Raw genomic sequence first — 8,572 nt, forward strand, 5'->3', positions numbered from 1 at the left:
AAGGAAGGAAGGAAGGAAGGAAGGAAGGAAGGAAGGAAGGAAGGAAGTAGGGCTAAGTCAGGAAGGGAAAATCACGCCCAGCCTGGGCACAGGCTAAAGCTGGTCTTCCACAGGCACTCAGGAAAGGAAGAGGATGGAACTCCAGGGGTGCAAAAGGAAAAAAAAAATAACAAAATAAAATAAAAAGACAAAAAGGAGATAAACCTTGGTTAGAATGAAGAAAAAAGTCTTGACTGAGGAAAAAAAAAAGGCACATGAAACAGTATTAGAAACAAAATGCTACAGAAATAGCAGTATTTAAAATTAATAAGAAAAATAAATGCATGGCTCTCAAATTCTTTGACACCTCTTTCATTGACAGGTGGGATCTATTTTCCTTCCCCTGACTCTGGGTGGGCTTGTGACTGCTTTGATCAGTAAAATATAGTGGAAGTGATGCTGCATCAGAAAGGTCATACGGCTTTCGCCCACCGCCATTGGGATGTTCATCTCAGGGAAAGCAGCTGCCTTGTAAGGAATCTGACTGCCTTGAGATGGGTCTCACTGCCATCATGGCGCCATCTCACTCTCATCATGGCAATGAGAGTCACACAGAGGTGGTCTGATCAGTAGCGCCCACTGAGCTCCCAGACAACAGCCAACATCAACTACCGACTCAGTGAGCAAGCCAACTTGAGCAGCCACACACAGTCGGTCCTTCAGGTGACTGCAGTCCCAGCCAACACCTGACTGCAACTGTATAGCACACCTCACATGAGAACGGCCCACCCAAGCCCTTCCCAAATTCCTAGCCCTCAAAATTGTGAGATAAATAAAATGATTGCTTTATTACCACCATTAAGTTTGGGGTTATTTATTGTGCAGTAATAGTAACCAGGACATTACTCATACCCTTATGATAAATATTTCACAAAATATGTGTGAAATACTTAGAACCGTGTCTGGCATATATTAACATTTAATAAGTATTAATACTTATTCTCCAGGTTAGATACTATTACCGCACTAGGATTCAAACTTTCTGCTTAGGTTTCCCTTTTAAATTTTTGAAAAACTATCATCCTAAACATTTTTGTCATCATAAAGTTAAATAAGTGGCCAAGGATGCCATGTCCAGCATACCGTAAGTATGGCAGTTTTAAAAATAAAGTGGTTACATCACTGTCTCAAATGTATCCAATGGAATTTAAATCCCATGGCTATTTGATATCTATCATCATCCTTTTAAAAAATTCATGAACACACTCTTCTTCAGCAGTTGGAAATTCTACGTTCTTCCTTTTTTTCCCTGAACTTGTTTTTCTAGTCCATTTTCTCACCCAGAATTTTATTCTGATATAAAATATTTGTATACTTGAAAATATTTTACAGATGACCCTATCAAATAATTCTCTGGAAGAAAAATGTGAATATAAATAAAAATATTAAATTTTTTATTTTTTATATCCATAAGACTCTAAGTGTTATAAAATGTCCTAGGGATTGAGTTATCATGACAATTATTGTTGGACATAATTGATCAAAATTAGATTTCTAAATTTTGAAAAAATTATTGCTTAACATAAGAAGTAAAATTTTATTGAAAACATATCTTTTAATGACACAGATGGGGTTGAATTTTTTTTTTTTTCTGAATTAGGTCATGTATCCATAGAGTAATATTCTTCATTGGTAGAATGAGATAAGATTCAATATCAAGTCTATTCTCTCTTTTTTTTTTCATTTTTAAAGACATGTTCTGAGAACTTTGGTCATATAAATAAGTTAATGGAAATGAAAGGGGTTTTTTAAATTAGAGTAAAAATTATTCAGTTCTTTAAATGTCTTCTTGGGTATATACAAAAAATCACAATGAGGTGTCCTTTAACAATGATATGTTAATGATCCATCCAGCAGCATCTCTGAGATGGAGAGCTTACAGAAGAAGATGACCGGAAGTGATACACACAGATTTATGTATGACGAGGATCACTCTAGCTACTTTGCTAGAACAGACTGTAGGGAGTTGGGGAAGCAGACAGGGCGATTAGGAGCTTGTTGCAATGAGATGAGATGACGGCAGTGTTGACGGAGTGAATACACTGAGTGAATAGTGGCGGTTATAAAGTCATAAGACTCTGTGTACATATTTTGAAGATGAGAAGGACAGAATTTCCTGGTGGGTTGGTGGCAGGAAAGCAGTATAAAAGAGTGATGGGAGGGTCACCTGGGTGGCTCAGTCCGTTAAGCCTCCAACTCTTGATTTCGGTTCAGGGTTCAGGTCGTGATCTCAGAGTCATGAGATAAAGCCCCATGTTGGGTTCCCCGCTCAGCAGGGAGTCTGCTTGAGATTCTCTCTGTCCCTCTGTCCCCCCAATAAATAAACAAATCTTAAAAAAAAAAAGAATGATGGGAAGAATTTTGTCTTGAGCCCCTTGCTTAGACTGAGCAGATGCAGGAGAATAGAGTTTGCTGGGCGTAAGTGGGCATATTTTTTGTATTTACTCACATGTTCACCTTTTTTTATGCCCTTGGTTTCTTCCTGAAGATCCAGGTTTCCATTTACTTTCATTTCCGACAGTCAGAACTTCCCTGAACAGTTCTTCTAGGTCTGCTACCGAGAAATTCTCTTTTATCTGAAAATACCTTATTTCACCTTCCTTCTTAAAAGGTATTCACCCTGAGTTTTTTCATCTTCCATCACTTTAAAAATGTTCTTGCCTTGTTTGCTGGCCTCTGTATTTCCTGATGAGAAAGTCAGTGGTCAAGTCATTTTCCCTTGTCTGCAGGGTGTTGGATTTTGCTAGCCATTTTCCATATTTTCTCTTTCCCTTTGGTTCTGATCAGTGTGACTATATGTGCTCCAGTTTCTTTTGTCCTTATACTGCATGGGTTTGCTGAGCTTCTTGCATCTATAAACTTCTGTTTTTCACCAAATTTAAGATTGTTTTGCCCATTGTTTCTACAGAGTCTCTCTCCCCTTCTCTGGAGCAGCAATAACACGTGTATTAGACCTTTTGAAATTGTTCGTCATGTCCCTGAGGTTCTGTGCATTTTTTTCACTCCTGTTCCCCTCTTCTTTGGATTGGATGGTTTAATCGATAACTCCTTAAGCTCACTTTTTCATTTCTATGCTAAGTGCATCCTGTAACTCTTTAATTTCAGATAATATATTATCCAGTTCTAAAATTTTCATTTGGTTATTTTCTATATGACTCTGGTGAGATTTCTTAACTTTTCATTTATGGCCAGCTTATTGTCCCTTACCTCACTGAGCATAGTTCTAAGCGCTGACTTAAAAATACTTATCTGGTAAGTGTGTAAGACTTGAATCACAGACCTGTACCTCTGAAACAAATAATACATTATATGTTTTAAAAAGAAGAAGAAGAAGATAGTAGGAAGGGAAAAATGAAGGGGGGGAATTCGGAGCGGGAGACGAACCATGAGAGACTATGGACTCTGAGAAACAAACTGAGGGTTCTAGAAGGGAGGGGGGTGGGGGAATGGGTTAGCCCGGTGATGGGTATTAAGGAGGGCACGTACTGAATGGAGCACTGGGTGTTATACGCAAACAATGAATCATGGAACACTACATCAAAAACTAATGATGTAATGTATGGTGACTAACATGACATAATAAAAAAAATACTTATCTGGTCTTTCTTTCCCTAATCATTCTAAAGTTTTAGCCAGTCTACACACACACGTGACAGGTAAGTTTCCCAAAACAGAAAAACAAACAAACAGAGGGAGGGGCAAGAGAAACCTGCTCTAATTGTATCTCTCTCTTGCTCAAAGCCCTTCAGTATTTTCCTTATGCTAGAAAATAAACTTGAAACTCATCAAATTGATTTTAAAGGCCAATCACCATCTATCTCCAGTCCGCTTTTTCAATGTCATGTGTAGTTGCTTTGCAGCACAAAGGATGTGTTCCGACTAGATTGCTTCCCCACCCCACCCCGCCCCAGTTCCCCTAAGGTGTCTGTTGCTTCACACCACCACATTTGCATCACTCCTTTCCCTTTCTCCCTGTCAGTAAAGCTTTCTGCCCACCCATTTCCCAATTTCCGCATTGACATTCCAGGCAGTCATAAAGCCTCCTCTGACCCCTACAGCCTGCAGGGAGAGCTTCCTTTCCTATTCTTTTCATCCCTATCAGCTGAACTAGTGGGGGCACACTGTTATGACAACTTTACTACTGACTTGGACAATCCGCTCCCTTTACTCTAGGTCCTGCCCCCTTTCACCTGCTCTTAGTCCCACTCCTTTGCACCTTTGAGGTCCCACCCTTCAGGCACACCTTCAACATTCTTCCTACCATCTTTCCCCTTCACCATTGACATGGGTTCTTGAAGAACCATGACAGGGCCAGGGACCTTAAAAAAGGTTTTGTTTTGCTTTATTTCTAGAAAATTCCATTTAATATTTCTAGAAAATCGCATTTAAATAATAAGAGAGAAAGCTTAAAACATCATCCGGAAGAGGGGAGGCATATTTGATTGCGTAAGTATCCTTTTCCTCCTCTTTCCTCCTCTCCCTTCCCTCAGGCCAAAAACAAACGTGAGGCCTGATGATGAAAGTATTGGAGTAGACTTGATTAGGGTTGAGGTGCCGGCCCTACTTGCTCTGTGTGCAAGAAGACACCTGAGCGGGAGGGAAGCAATGACTGAGGGGGGCATTTGGCCGTGGGGGCCTGGAGAGGTGCCTTCCCCAGTCCTATGAGACTGGGACACTTTGGGCAGTAAAGAGAGTATTGTTAGTAACAATCACATAGAAACAAGAGGCAAACATGGCAATGTCCCTCCGAACAGGATGTATAACCATCCCACACATACCCCCAGCATGATGTAGAACAGCAATCTCAAGGTTTCTATAGCAGTGATCCCTCCCACATAAGGCACGCAGACATGACTGACAGAAGCCAGCAGCCAGGAGAGCTGGGGTCAAGACAGGGAAATGCAAAGTGCCCTGCCGTGGACCCCGTTGTGAGGGAAGGAGTCTCACCGCAGGGGACCTGAAGAGCAGGCCTGTCAGGACGAGGACGAGGATGAGGATGGGACAGGCTCCAGACACTCCTCCCATGGTCAAGATAAGGGCCCTAGAAACTTAGGTTACCCCAAGAAGGGAGGTAAGGAGACAATCTGAACTCCACTGAGCTGCCATCCAAAAGTGGCTATTTATCTTGAATTGGCAGCATTTTTGCTCTACTCTCAATGGAAATGAAGATTTTGTGAGCTAGACACTGAGGAATGAGTGATGTGTCTGTATTCTTGCCACAGATTTTAAAATTTTAAATTGCTCTCAATTCTCTCTCTTTTTTTAAATTTTATTTTATTATGTTATGTTAGTCACCATACAGTACATCATTAGTTTTTGATGTCAATTCTCATCCTAAGACGAGCCATCCTTTTATTGTTTCAGTGTCCTCTTTGTCCTCTGAACTTGGGAGAACTGGATCGAACCCACCAGGCCATTCCCAGAGAAGTGAAACACATGCATCAGCACACAGGCAGGGCCGCACACATAGGCTGGGATGGGCAGGGCACAGAGGAATGCGTGGGAGCGTGCTAACCACCAAGTCTCAGCAAGGAGAACTTTGAACCAGAGCCTTTTCCAAATGAGCACCACTACTTCCCGTCAAGAATAACAATGACAGGGGCGCCTGGGTGGCTCGGCCATTAAGCGTCTGCCTTCGGCTCAGGTCATGATCCCTGGGTCCTGGGATCGAGCCCCGCATCGGGCTCCCTGCTCGGCGGGAAGCCTGCTTCTCCCTCTCCCGCTCCCCCTGCTTGTGTTCCCTCTCCGGCTGTGTCTCTCTCTGTCAAATAAATAAATAAATAAATCTTTAAAAAAAAAAAAGAATAACAACGACATTTATCACAACAACCAATACCAACCAATCTAGTGACAGATTTGAATCGTTGTCCCGTATCTTTTCATCACAGTCTCCACCCTTAGAGGAGGAGATGCAGTCCCAGAAAGGTCGCATGACTGTGTGACTCGCTCTACCCTCAGCACCTTTGAAAGACTCAAAGCCAGATGCTGTGTGTCACCAGTAACGTGGATTCAATCCAGGACCAAACTCTCTGTGCACTGAACCTCTTAAGAGGTCCATTCCTGTCACTCTTGCTTTATGATATTAATAAGCACACACTGGCTGTTTGCTCACTGAAGTTTTGGGGTTTTTCTTCATCTGCCTGTTGCAGGGTTGGTTTCTTCCTTTCTGTTAAATTGCTAATCATGAATTAGTGTTGGTCATCTTTATTACCTTTCAAATACTTAACACCAGATAGGGAGTCACTTTGTACTCCTACAGCATTTCTGCTGCTTTAATATGCTACACATTTCTTTTAGGACATCATCATTGAAAGAAAATATAGTTCCTTTTTATAGATTTGAGAACATTGCTATTTATAAAGCGCAGAGCAACTCTGTGAAAATAAAGTATTTGGCAAACACAGAAAACACATCGAAGCCATCAGTGAAAAGTGTGCTAAAGGCTATACCATCTCTGCAATCACTGCTTTAAGGAAATTTCAAGGAAAAAAAAGGCTATTCCGTATGAGCCTTTACCAGCCTCTACGGGATCTAGAGATGTAGGAATCACCTACATTTTCTCCATTTCCTTCCCATTAAAGGAGAAGAAGGACTGAGCATAATCCCAAAAAGGAAAAATAGAGAGCAAAATGGGAGGTAATTATTTTCTTGTTTTTAAAAGTAGGCAAGATCTGATAATGGTTAGGTGACCAGAATCAATGACATTCTGTGATCTTACAGGAAACATTTGAGTGTTAGACCAAAGCAAACTGTTTCAGCCATTGTCCAGTATTGCTGTAATTTACTCAAACTTGTTTCTTTCAAACTTGAAAGATGACCCCACACACAGAAAGGGGCTTCCAGCTCATAAAAACTATTTGGAGAGCCCAGTATTTAAGTCACTCCTCCCTTGTTGGAGTATTGCTGCTGTAATGATTTTTTTTTTTTCTGTTAGTTTCAGGGGTAGAATTTAGAGATTCATCAGTTGCATATAACACCCAGGGCTCATTCCATCAAGTAGCCTCCTAATGCATATCACCCAGTTACCCCATCCCCCCACCCACCTCCCCTCCAGCAACCCTCAGTTTGTTCCCTAAAGTTAAGAGTCTCTTCTGGTTTCCCTTTCTGATTTCATCTTATGTTATTTTTCCTTCCCTTCCCCTGTGGTCCTCTGTTTTGGTTGAGTTCCTGTTTAGGTCTCCTTGCCTTGATTCCCATCCTGGGGGCTGACCACAATTCAGTCACTCACAATAGAAACAACACACCAGGATTCTTAGTGTTTGGTTTGGTATGAATGCAAGTAATCCTTCAACCCTACACTGGAAACGCAAATAATTCACACCCTTCATAGACGGATACTGCCTCACTACCCAGTAGAAAAAGTGACTCCATTTCTACCATTCTGGACCCTCAGGAAGACCATTTGTGTAAGATTAAACTCAATGAAATATTTTGAAGAAGGCCCTCACTGATATTTCCCATTTGTGATGATCGCATTGCTTCAAGTCAAGGGAGCCTCATTAATAAAATCCACAAATATTCCGAATATGAAAGTAAGTGGCAGAAGTAAAACAAGACATGTATGTAAGGACGTGGTTGTCGAATGAAAAGAGAGCATGAGAGATCACTTAAGTCTGGAAAAGCGAAAGTCATTTAACGAGTTTTCACCTGAGACCAAGGTGGCAAATCCAAGCTATGGGGAAGTTGTTCAACCTCTCCAAGTTCCAGTATCCCCATTGGCACAAGAAGGAAATACAGATTACGACGTTTATATGAATATTACAGACAGTAAATATACAGCACCCGGGGCATAGTAAGTGTTCAATAAAACTATGGACATTATGACAGCTTGTCATTTATTGTTATATTATTTACATTCTAACACCTAGAGTGTTTTTAAAATGTTTCAGAGCATACATGTTTTATTTGACTGTAATAAATACACATGGAAGAGTTGGGCCCAATACTTTTTGGGGCCCAATTTTTCTCAGTGTCCAAAAGCTGATTTATACTATTATTGCCCAGTATGCAGGAAGTTTAAGGCATGTCAGCAGGAGCTCTTTCTTCCACAATGTCTGGACCTAATTTAGGAACTGGTCTACACAGGCTAGTTCATGGAGGGGAGACTGAAAACAAAGAAGTTCCCCTACAAATATCTGAGGTGCCTGAAGAGGGCTAAGATGCTCTGGCTAGCTAGGACATGAATCAGGAGAATGCAGAGGACAGAACCAGTGGGGCTAGCAGACCTGGCCACACCAACATTGAAGTGACAGGTGTTCTGACCGTCTACAGGGCTGCAGATGTCCAGGGCTACTCAAAGCACTTCCATCATCCCTATAAGGGATCTTGAAAAAGGCTAAGGGACACTGTGAAACTTTCATTGCTATAAGAGATGGTGACTCCTTTTCTTTTTTCCTACTCATGTGACCAATGCTCCGAGAGGCTTTTGCTACTCAAAATATGGTCCAAGGATCAGCAGTATGGGCAGCACCTGAGAACTTAGAAATGCAGAATTACTCCAGACCTCCTGACTCAGGACCTGCATTTTAATAAG

This window comes from Neomonachus schauinslandi, chromosome 1 (assembly GCF_002201575.2).
Source record: "Neomonachus schauinslandi chromosome 1, ASM220157v2, whole genome shotgun sequence".
NCBI lineage: Eukaryota > Metazoa > Chordata > Mammalia > Carnivora > Phocidae > Neomonachus > Neomonachus schauinslandi.